Source organism: Quercus lobata, chromosome 4, assembly GCF_001633185.2.
Source record: "Quercus lobata isolate SW786 chromosome 4, ValleyOak3.0 Primary Assembly, whole genome shotgun sequence".
Lineage (NCBI taxonomy): Eukaryota > Viridiplantae > Streptophyta > Magnoliopsida > Fagales > Fagaceae > Quercus > Quercus lobata.
The window spans coordinates 81260134-81270928 of NC_044907.1; positions in this window are offsets into that span (position 1 = coordinate 81260134).

A 10795-nucleotide genomic window follows, 5' to 3' on the forward strand; every position below is an offset into this window, starting at 1 on the left:
CGCTCTACAAATTTTATTGTTTGGGCCTTTTAACGTACGAACCCAAGACCGGTTTGGGATCGTTACAAATTGAGTCCTTACAATTGACGCCGTCTGTGGGGAGAGCTTGTTTTAACTTAAAAGACTTCCGGTGCAACGTTTATGATGGAGGAAGCAGGTCCACATCATTACGCGGCGGGACCACCTCAGGAAGATGCCAACCCGCACCAGGCAGAGTCAAGGGGCTCCCAGTATGGTGATCCCCATAGGAGTCCCGAACGGAGAGAAGGCCGTGAGGGGAGTGTGCGCACAACTCATACCACTAAAAGTCACTCTCATGGGAAGAGTCACGTCTCCGATGCAAAGCATGACGAGAATCTGCAACGTGAGATTGCCGATTTGAAGAGAGAGTTGCATCATGCCCGGCAAGAACGCTCCCCACCTTACTCCAAACTATCATCCGAGGAGTCGGATGAAGCTAGTTATAAGCGGAGATCAAGAACTCCGCCTAGCGAGACTTTCTCCTATGAAGAGGAGCACGGCCATCGACGTAGGCACAGAAGTCCGCCTAGCAGGGGCTTAGGTAACAATGCCATGAACAAAACCTTGAGCCAAATTTCCAAATCACCCTTTACGAGGAATATAGAAGATGCAGTTCTTCCTCGGCGATTCCATCAGCCTACGTTCTCCCTATATGATGGCCGGTCGGACCCAGTAGAACATGTAAGCTATTTTAGCCAGAAAATGGCTATCTACTCCAGGGATGAGGTTTTGATGTGCAAGGTTTTTCCATCAAGTTTGGGTCCGGTGGCGATGAGGTGGTTCAACGGCTTAAGGGCCAATTCTATTGAATCCTTCAAAAAGCTGACCCGGGCTTTTGGTGCTCGCTTTATCACATGCAGCAAGGTTCCTCGGCCTTTGGGATCTTTGCTGACTATGTCTATGCAAGAGGGAGAGACTCTCAAGACTTATTCGAATAGGTACTGGGAAATGTTTAATGAAATAGAAGGAAAGAACGATGATGTGGCCATAAGTACTTTCAAAGCTGGCCTCCCAGCCGATCACGATTTAAGGAAATCCCTGACGGGTAAACCTGTTACTAGTGTACACCAGTTAATGGACAGGATAGATAAGTACAGAAGAGTAGAGGAGGATCAACTTCAGGGAAAAGGAAAGGCCAAGGTAATCCCTCATGAGAGGAGGGATTTCAGGTCAGATCGTTATAACAGTAACCAACCCCGGAAGGATTTCGTCGGGCAGTCGGGTTCTGCGGACACCCAGGTGGTTAATGCAGTGTTTTAAGAGCCGGTGCAACAGGTTTTGGAGAAGATAAAGAATGAACCCTTTTTCAAATGGTCGAACAAGATGGTAGGAGAGCCTAGGAAACGCAACCCGAACTTATATTGCCACTACCATCAGGATCATGGGCACACAACGGAAAATTGCAGGAATTTATAGGACCACTTGGAACAGTTGGTCCGAGAAGGGAAATTAAAGCAACTCTTGCATCACTCCAGCGGTAGGGCAAGTCAAGCAGGCTCAGAGATGCGTGGGGACGCTTCTTCAAGACTTCTCCTAGGTACGATCAACGTTATTTTTGCTGCCCCAGGGAGGACTGGATCTTGCCCCTCTAGGGTACTGTCGGTGTTTCGACCCTCGGCCGAGAATCATTCCCAATCATCGAAGAGAGCCAGGGTGGATGTCCCCCTGATTTTGGACTTTTCGGATAAGGACATGGTTGGAACCATACAGCCCCATAATGATGCTCTGGTGGTCACGCTGAGAATTAGTGGGTACAATGTCAGAAAGGTGATGGTAGATCAAGGTAGCGCTGTGGATATAATGTATCCAGACTTGTATAAGGGGCTAGGTCTAAAGCCAGAGGATTTAACAACCTACAACTCCCCTCTAGTAAGTTTTGAGGGAAGGATGGTCGCTCCCAAAGGATTGATCAGACTGCCTGTGCAGGCCGGTATGGATGTGGTGGAGGTGGACTTTATTGTCGTAGACATTTTCTCTCCATACACGGCTATTATGGACAGACCTTGACTTCATACACTAAAAGCGGTCTCGTCTACTCTGCATCAGAAAGTGAAGTATCCATCCGGAGGCCAAGTGTTGGAGATAGTAGGAAGCCAGGCAGCCGCTCGGTAATGCCTAGTAGCGACTATACAGCATCAGCTAGAGGCAGAGACCTCGGCTACGGCCGATAATGAATTATAGCAATTAAAGCCCCCATCATTATGCTTGGATGTACCAGCCGATGAGGTAGAGTGTGAAGATTTGGAGAAGGTAACTGTTGCTGATGATCCGGAAAAATTCTTCCAGGTTGGGGCTAAGTTGCCTTTGCAAGAGAAGGAGAGGTTGTTGGAATTCCTCCGAGCAAATGTAGACGTGTTTGCATGGAACCCGTATGAAGCCCCAGGTGTGGACCCAAATTTCATTTGTCATCGACTCAATGTGAATCCCGCTGTTATTCCCAGGAGACAGCCTCCTCAGCGACCATCGAAGGAGCACGCCGAGGCTGTTAGGAGTGAGGTGGCCAAACTCAAACAGGCTGGGGCTATCAAGGAAGTTTTTTATCCTCAATGGTTGGCCAATACGGTGGTGGTAAAAAAGAAGACTGGAAAGTGGCGGGTGTGCGTGGACTTCACGAACCTCAATAAGGCTTGCCCCAAGGATCCATTTCCCATGTCGAAGATAGACCAGTTGGTGGATGCAACCGTGAGTCATCCTAGGATGAGTTTCTTGGATGCCTTCCAAGGATATCACCAAATATCGCTGGCCGCAAATGATTAGGAAAAAACTGCTTTTGTCACCCCAATTGGGAACTACCATTACAAGGTGATGCCCTTCGATTTGAAAAACGCCGAATTTACCTACCAACGTATGATGACTAAAATGTTTGAACCACAACTTGGTAGAAGTATTGAAGTTTATATCGATGACATGGTTATGAAGAGTAAAGTGGTGTCCGAGCATGTGGAAGATCTCATGAATATCTTTGGGATACTGAGAAAACATAAGTTACGCTTGAATGCTTTGAAGTGCTCCTTTGGTGTGGGCTTCGGGAAGTTCTTGGGGTACATGGTGACCCATAGAGGAATTAAAGTGAACCCAGATCAGATTAAGGCCATTAACGATTTACAAGCACCTCAGAATCCAAAAGAAGTGCAGAAACTGACTGGAATGACTCCTGCTTTGAACCGGTTTATCTCCAGGTCAGCCGAGAGCTGTCGTCCCTTTTTTCGTCTATTGCATAAGTGGCAAGGATTTGAATAGACTGAGGAGTGTGATGTGGCATTCCAACAGTTGAAAGAATACCTGTCCAGGCCGCCTATCATGTCTAGTCCTGAGGTGGATGAGGTATTGTTTGCTTATCTGGCGGTTGCCCCTCATGCAGTTAGTTTCGTCTTGATACGAGAGGACAATGGCGTCCAAAGGCCAGTTTACTATGTAAGCAAATCCCTTCATAAGGCCGAGGTGAGATACTTGTCATTAGAAAAGGCCATCTTAGCGGTGGTCCATACAACACGCAAACTTCCGCATTACTTTCAGGCCCATACTGTGGTTATCTTGACCCAGCTACCTCTTAAGTCCATACTAAGAAGTGCAGACTACACCATAAGAATTGCTAAATGGGGTGCCTTTGATATCAAGTACATGCCTTGCACCTCTGTAAAAGGCCAAGTCCTTACCGATCTGGTGGCCGAGTTCGCCGAGTGCCCAGAAGAAGTTAATATGAAGCAAGATAACATGGATGAAAAATCGGTTGGCCTAATATCCACACAAGGCGGATCCTCTTGGAGGGTGTATGTGGATGGGGCAGCAAACCAACGGGGAGCAGGATTGGGATTAGTTTTGATATCCCCCGAAGAGGTCATCATCGAGAAGTCATTGAGGTTAGAATTCTCGGCTACTAACAACGAAGCCAAATATGAAGCTTTGTTGATGGGAATGAGTATGGTCCAAAAAATGGGCGGAAAGATAGCAGAATTATTCTCGGACTCGAGATTGGTAGTCAGCCAAGTGAGAGGAAAGCTGGAGACCCGGGATCCAAGAATGCAGGGGTATCTGAGCCAAGTTAGGCGTATGCAAACAAAGTTTGAGTCTTTCGACTTATCGCATATTCCCCGAGGTGAAAATACTCACGCCGACTCCTTGGCAACCCTTGCCACCTCCTCGGTACGGAATTTTCCTCCATTGATCATCGTTGAAAATTTGCATACCCCCACCTCACCAGAAAAGGACGTTTGCCAAGTCTATCAAACCAGTCTAGCACCGAGCTGGATGGATCCCATATTGAAATTCCTTGAAAGTGACATCTTGCTCGAAGAGAAAGTAGAAGCTGAGAAAATACGGAGGAAAGCTCTTCGGTACTGGTTATCTAAGGACAAAAAGTTATACAAACGGTCCTTCTCTGGGCCGTACCTGCTCTGTGTACCTCCTGAGACGTCAGAGTCAATCCTAGAAGAGTTGCATGAAGGTATTTGTGGAAGTCATACAGGGGGAAGGTCTCTATCACACCGAGCCATCACACAAGGATATTGGTGGCCAAATATGCAGAAGGAAGCGCAGGAGTATGTTAGGAAATGTGATCAGTGCCAAAGATTCGCTCCAAATATCCACCAACCAGGAGGAATTCTTAACCCTTTCTCCAGCCCTTGGCCTTTTGCTCAATAGGGGCTGGACATTGTCGGCCCTTTTCCTAAAACCCTAGGAAACAAAAAGTATCTGTTGGTCGGCACAGATTACTTCACTAAATAGGTCGAAGCTGAGCCCTTGGCCAACATCAGAGACGTAGATGTTAATAAGTTTATTTAGAGGAATATTGTCACGCGATTTGGAACTCCACGCACCCCTGTCTCGGATAATGGACTTTAATTTGATAGCAATGCCTTTAGGCAATACTGTTCGGACTTGGGTATAAGAAACAGATATTCTACTCCGGCTTATCCTCAAGGGAATGGGCAAGCTAAAACTGTTAACAAAGTAATAGTCAATGGGCTTAAGAAGAGGCTGGATGATGCAAAAGGAAAATGGGTGGAAGAATTGCCACATGTTCTCTGGACATATTGAACAACGCCCCGACGTTCAACGGGGGAGACTCCCTTTTCCATGACCTATGGAGCCGAGGCCGTCATCCCCCTAGAAACTGGATTCCCAACGTTAAGGACTAGTACATTTTCCTTGGACAATAACGACGCGATGTTGGAGAAAAGTTTGGACTTGATCGAAGAGCGAAGGGAGAGCGCGATGGTTCAACTGGCTTACTACCAGCATAAACTCAAGCAAGGCTATGATAGTAATGTGAAGCTGAGGCCGTTAGCCGTAGGAGATCTGGTGCTGAGAAAAGTTCTGGGAACCACCAAGAATCCAAATTGGGGAAAGTTGGGGCCTAATTGGGAAGGGCCTTATCGGATTACTTCAGTAGTCGGAATAGGAGCCTATTATCTAGAGGACCTAGATGAAAAAACTGTACTTCATCCTTGGAATGTAAATAATCTCAAGAGATATTATTATTAATAAAAGTAGTTCAATTTGAGTTTTTCTTTTAGTTTACGTTAACCATACATCCTGTGTTCCTACACCCTATGATATGTATTGAAGTGTTAAACAGAAACTAAGTTATGTCAGGTCCTCGGATCACAAACTTAGTGGAAATTAGCACCCTATGATATGTATTGAAGTGTTAAACAGAAACTAAGTTATGTCAGCTCCTCGGATCACAAACTTAGTGGAAATTACCACCCTATGATATGTATTGAAGTGTTAAACAGAAACTAAATTATGTCAGGTCCTCGGATCACAAACTAAGTGGAAATTAACACCCTATGATATGTATTGAAGTGTTAAACAGAAACTAAGTTATTTCAGGTCCTCGGATCACAAACTTAGTGAAAATTAACACCCTATGATATGTATTGAAGTGTTAAAGTGAAAACTAAGTTATGTCAGGTCCTCGGATCACAAACTTAGTGGAAATTAACATCCTATGATGTGTATTGAAGTGTTAAACAGAAACTAAGTTATGTCAGGTCCTCGGACCACAAACTTAGTGGAAATTAACACCCTATGATGTGTATTGAAGTGTTGAACAGAAACTAAGTTGTGTCAGGTCCTCGAATCACAAAATTAGTGGAAATTAATGCCCTATAACATCTATTGAAGTATTAAAGAGGAATCTATGAACGTCATTTAATGTACAATCGAAGTACTGAAGGCCCAATTTTATTCAGTTTTTGAACTTTTTATAAAGTTTCAATTGATTGGAAAGAATACGTGCGTATCTAAAATGTCTCCCTAAGACCCCGCAGTATTAATGCTTATCATCTATTTTTAATTGCCAATTGGTGATGTTTATAAGTAGAACTTCCCCATGCAAACAAAGGATAGTGAAAATGAACCCATCCAAATTACAGTAACACAGTGAACAAGTACAAAGATAATATAAAACAGCAAGAGCGGTAAGAAAATAAATATGAGAGTCCTTACAAAATTTCTAGTCAGACTACAAAACAAATCCTACTTTTTCAATTTAAATTGGATCTTCGGGGCTTGGCTGGCTGATTTGTCTGCCTCCGAGGTAATAACTTCCTCTTTATCCTTAGTAGCTCCCCCATTTGGCAAAACCGTGGAAGCCAAATCCTGTTGAAAACTTTGGGAGGTCGTCTCTGCCTCAGAAGCAGTTGCAGTCTTGTCCGAGAAAACTCCTAGAGGGGCAATACCCCCTTTAGCTGGTTCTGGCTGGCCAGAGGGAGGAAGACTTTGAAGCAAAACCTCCTTATTGGGATTAACAATTGAAGGAGGGGCTTCAGCTTAATGGGGTAGAGGAGCTGAGGGACTGATCGCCTCAGGATAGAATACGTTCTCTAGCTCCGTAACTCAGAAGAAGCCTTAACCCTAACTCGGTTAAGGGCCTCATCCCAAGTTTTTGCACAGTAGATACGACACACCACTGGAACCTCGGCTCTCAAAGCCTCCTCAGTCTTAGCTATACCAACCTCATAGCCTCTCTGCTCAGCTTCATTCATTGCCCGTTCGGCCTTGGTTTTTGCTTTCTCGGCTTCCTCCCTGGACTTTTCAGCTTGTTCCCTTAGTTTTTGGGTTTCCTCCGAGTGCTTCTTAAGAGTTAGGACTTGTTCCTGAGTCTTCTTCAGTTCGGCATTCGCCTCACGCAAGCGGTTCCCCTGGTCCTCGGCCTGCTTTTGATAGCCTTCTAGGGCCGACTTGGCGCTCTTGCGAGCTTGCTCCTCAGCAAGTAACTTTTTCTTCACATCGGTCAAGTCCTGCTCAAATTTGGACAAGGTCTGCGCAACTGTTGCCCGTTTCTTCCTTTCATCATCTAGCTGATTGGAGCAAATATTGAGCATCTCATCCAGCTTGAAAGTATTTTGGATAATCTGTAGGAAAGAGGTTAACACTATAGTCAGTGAGAAGTACATATTGATGAGTAATGGTCGTAAAAAGAAAGAAGAAAAGAGTCAACTTCTTACCATGCCCAAGTATCTTTTATTGTCGAGGATGAGTTCATTCTTCCTCATATTTTTTATTTCGTCCATATCTTTTGGGAGCAATAAGGCCTCCTCTATGGCTGAGGCTATGTGACACCCTATGTCGCCGTTGAAGTCCCTTATAGATGCATCATCTCGCAGGGGCTCCCCGCCGTGCATAAGTGTTGGCAACCATGCTTGTGGCTCAGAAAGTTGGGAATCAGACATCTCATGGCCCCGCGGAGCTTGGTGCCTGGTTTTTTGCTACTTTGCAGCTCGTTAGACATCCTCCTCGCGAATAGGACAAGACTTGCCAACGTCTACCACCTCCTTACCCTTCTGCTCCCTGCGCCTTTTTAATTCGGCAGCATCAGGACGGGCTGGCAAAGGAGGTTGACGAGAAGGCTGGCGAGGAGCAGGAGGAGGAGACCTAGTGGGAAGAGATGGAGCCTGGGATTGTGTTGATTTTGCCGGCGCACTCTTCCCGGGCTGACCTTCCATCAACTCCAACAAGCTTCTTTGGGGCTTCCTTTGTATCCCCATCTCGTCAAAACCTTCTCCGGAGTGTATGGACTAATCAAAAATCCCAAAGTCGTCCGAGGAGTCAGAGACTTCTACAACTTCTTCCTCTCCTTCTTCTTCTTCCTCTCTCCCTTCTGCTTCCTCTTCTCTGAAGGTAAGCTGGGATGAAGAGGCTTCTGTCGAGACGTTGGCCATAAAAAGAGGCTCAGTACGGGATGTGTATTGGGGAAGTGAAATACCTTCTGGAACAACGAACCCTTTGTAGGCAACACTGATACGGTGAAGTCAAGGATTGCGGGCTTTAATCATGCACTTCGGCGCTTGGAAAGCAAACGATAGAGGAGTATAGCCGAGGATTAAATGTGCTGCACGGAGTTGGCCGTCAGCTTCATTCACGTATATCTCGACTTTCAATACCTTGTCCAGGCTCACCTTATTGACTAACTTAATGTAGGGCTTTGTGTAATGTCTATCTGCAAAACCATTGAATTGAAGTGAAGCGTTGTTAGAGATAGGAATACCAAAAAAAAAAAAAAAAACAAAAACAAAAACACAAAATGTATGCGTAAACCAAACGTTATGAATCTATGACTACACTCCCACCTAGTACTCCTTCCACCATGGGGCATGGCAGACCATTGTGCCATTCCCCAGAGAAGATAAGAAAATCCTCCTTTAGATTCTTGTTCGAAGTGGGAAGGCACTGAATCAGCCTTACCTCAAGATATCTCGACCTGAGGTAATACCCCTGCCCGGTCAAGTGATGGAGATTGTACACCCAATTCACGCCATGGTGGGTCAGTTTTAGGTCCATTCTCTCGTTCAGAGCGTCTATAATTCCAGGACCCTAAACATATTTGGGACACACTAGGTGGGGGATAACCTAAAGAAACTAAGGTAGCTCCTAGTAATACTACCCATAGGGATGGTCATCCCACCTTCTATGAAAGCAATCATGGGAATAACCACTTCCCCTATTTGTCTAGCGTCGACCCATTCCCCTTGGGCGGCGTACCTCATACCCACCGTAGAGGGGATCCTATACTTAGAGCGGAAATTTCTGATACCTTCCTCGGACTCAACTAGACATCAAAATGGACTCTTCTTTTTCCGCATTTTTTTAAAGGATTTAGTAGGAAAAAAGTAACGAGTTTAAAATAAAAGTGGTAAAGATTTTGAGAAGACTTACAGGTTTGAAAGAGGGACCTCGGACAAGATGTAATTGTTTGTAGATGCCAAGGAAATGATGAAAAATGAGATAGGCCCTCTACCATTCGATTTACATCTCACCATCGAACGTGGGAGACAAGGGCGTCGCCAAAATTTAATACTGCCAAGATCGGGATGCTGAAGCATCAGAAGCATGCCCCAAAACATGAGTGGGTCTGGGCTTATGATGTCAAAATCCATCTTTTCTCCCGAGGAGTCGAAAAGCAAGATTTTGAGGGGCTATTGTGGGGGCCGGTCGGTCACTAAAATTATTAAAGTCAAGTTAATTGGGCCTGTGGCCCATCCGAGGATGCAAACCTGTCCGAGGAGGCCCATATCAGATTGAAGGGGTAACCAAACGAAAGGAAGAGTGAATATCACGAAAGGTGAGTTTAGTATTAGTCCGAGGACAAAATCATTCTCGGCAATATGAGTCCGAGGACGATCAGGACGCCATGTTGTTACAAACATACTTCGGAGCTACGTCACCACTAAAGGTGGGATAATGGACCAAAGGTAAGAGAGAGAAGGCAAACAAATATCTATGGCAACAGCTGCCTCCGCATTAATTGCCTCTCAACCAACTCTCTAGCTGCATTAATGTGGAAGTGATGCCTGAACAGTGATGAAGCAGCCTTGCAGCTGTTAGAAGGAGGTTCCAGAAGGTGTTAGATGGGACAGAAAGAGATCCCCTGAACCCAACCTACACGTGTGTGGTGAAGATGGTATGAAGAGGGCGGTATATAACATGAAAGAAAAGCATGTAGAAAGGGATTGAAACATAAAGAAAAACACAAAGAACACTCCGGAAGAAAGCTTAAAAACCAAAGAACTATATTTGTTTCAAAGGAAAACAAATTGTTATATCGGTTCTAATCCATCTATAAACGTGAGGTTGAATCTTTTTACTTTTAAAGAAGTTAATCTAATTCTTGAACATCCACGCTCTATAAATTTTATTATTTGGGTCTTTTAACGTATGAACCCAAGACCGGTTTGAGATCGTTACAAATTGAGTTCTTACAATGATAATTGAGAAATTGTTTTAGTTAAAAAAAAAAAATGTATGAGTATAATTTGGGGTTAAAAAAATCACTTGTTAATACTGGACGATTATTTGCTATCATGTGGTGGCGGCGGTGAAAGAGTTGGTGGCGGTGACGATAAAAGAGTCAGCGGCGGTGGTGGTGACGGCGGCAGCGGCGGCGATGGTAACGGTGGCGATTGCAGGTGATTGTAATTGTTGTTTATTGTAGTGGATATATTATTTTATTGTGATGTTTATATTATTTTTTTATATTAAAAGCTAAAATAGATCCACTGCTGCAGTATGTATGTAAGTAAAATAGATAAAATAACTTTTAGTGGAACTAAAAAGTTAAATTTTTAACTAATTTTCTACATCTCATTAATGTTTCTATCCTTTAATAAAATGATAATATAATAATAATAAAAGTACCAAGCCGTGTGATGTGAAAAAGACAAAATTTGAAAAGTTAACTTCAATTTTTACTTTTAGCCCATTTAAACGTCATTCATTCACATTTATTAGACTATCAGAGGTGGACAAAACAAGAAAAGTATACAGAGAA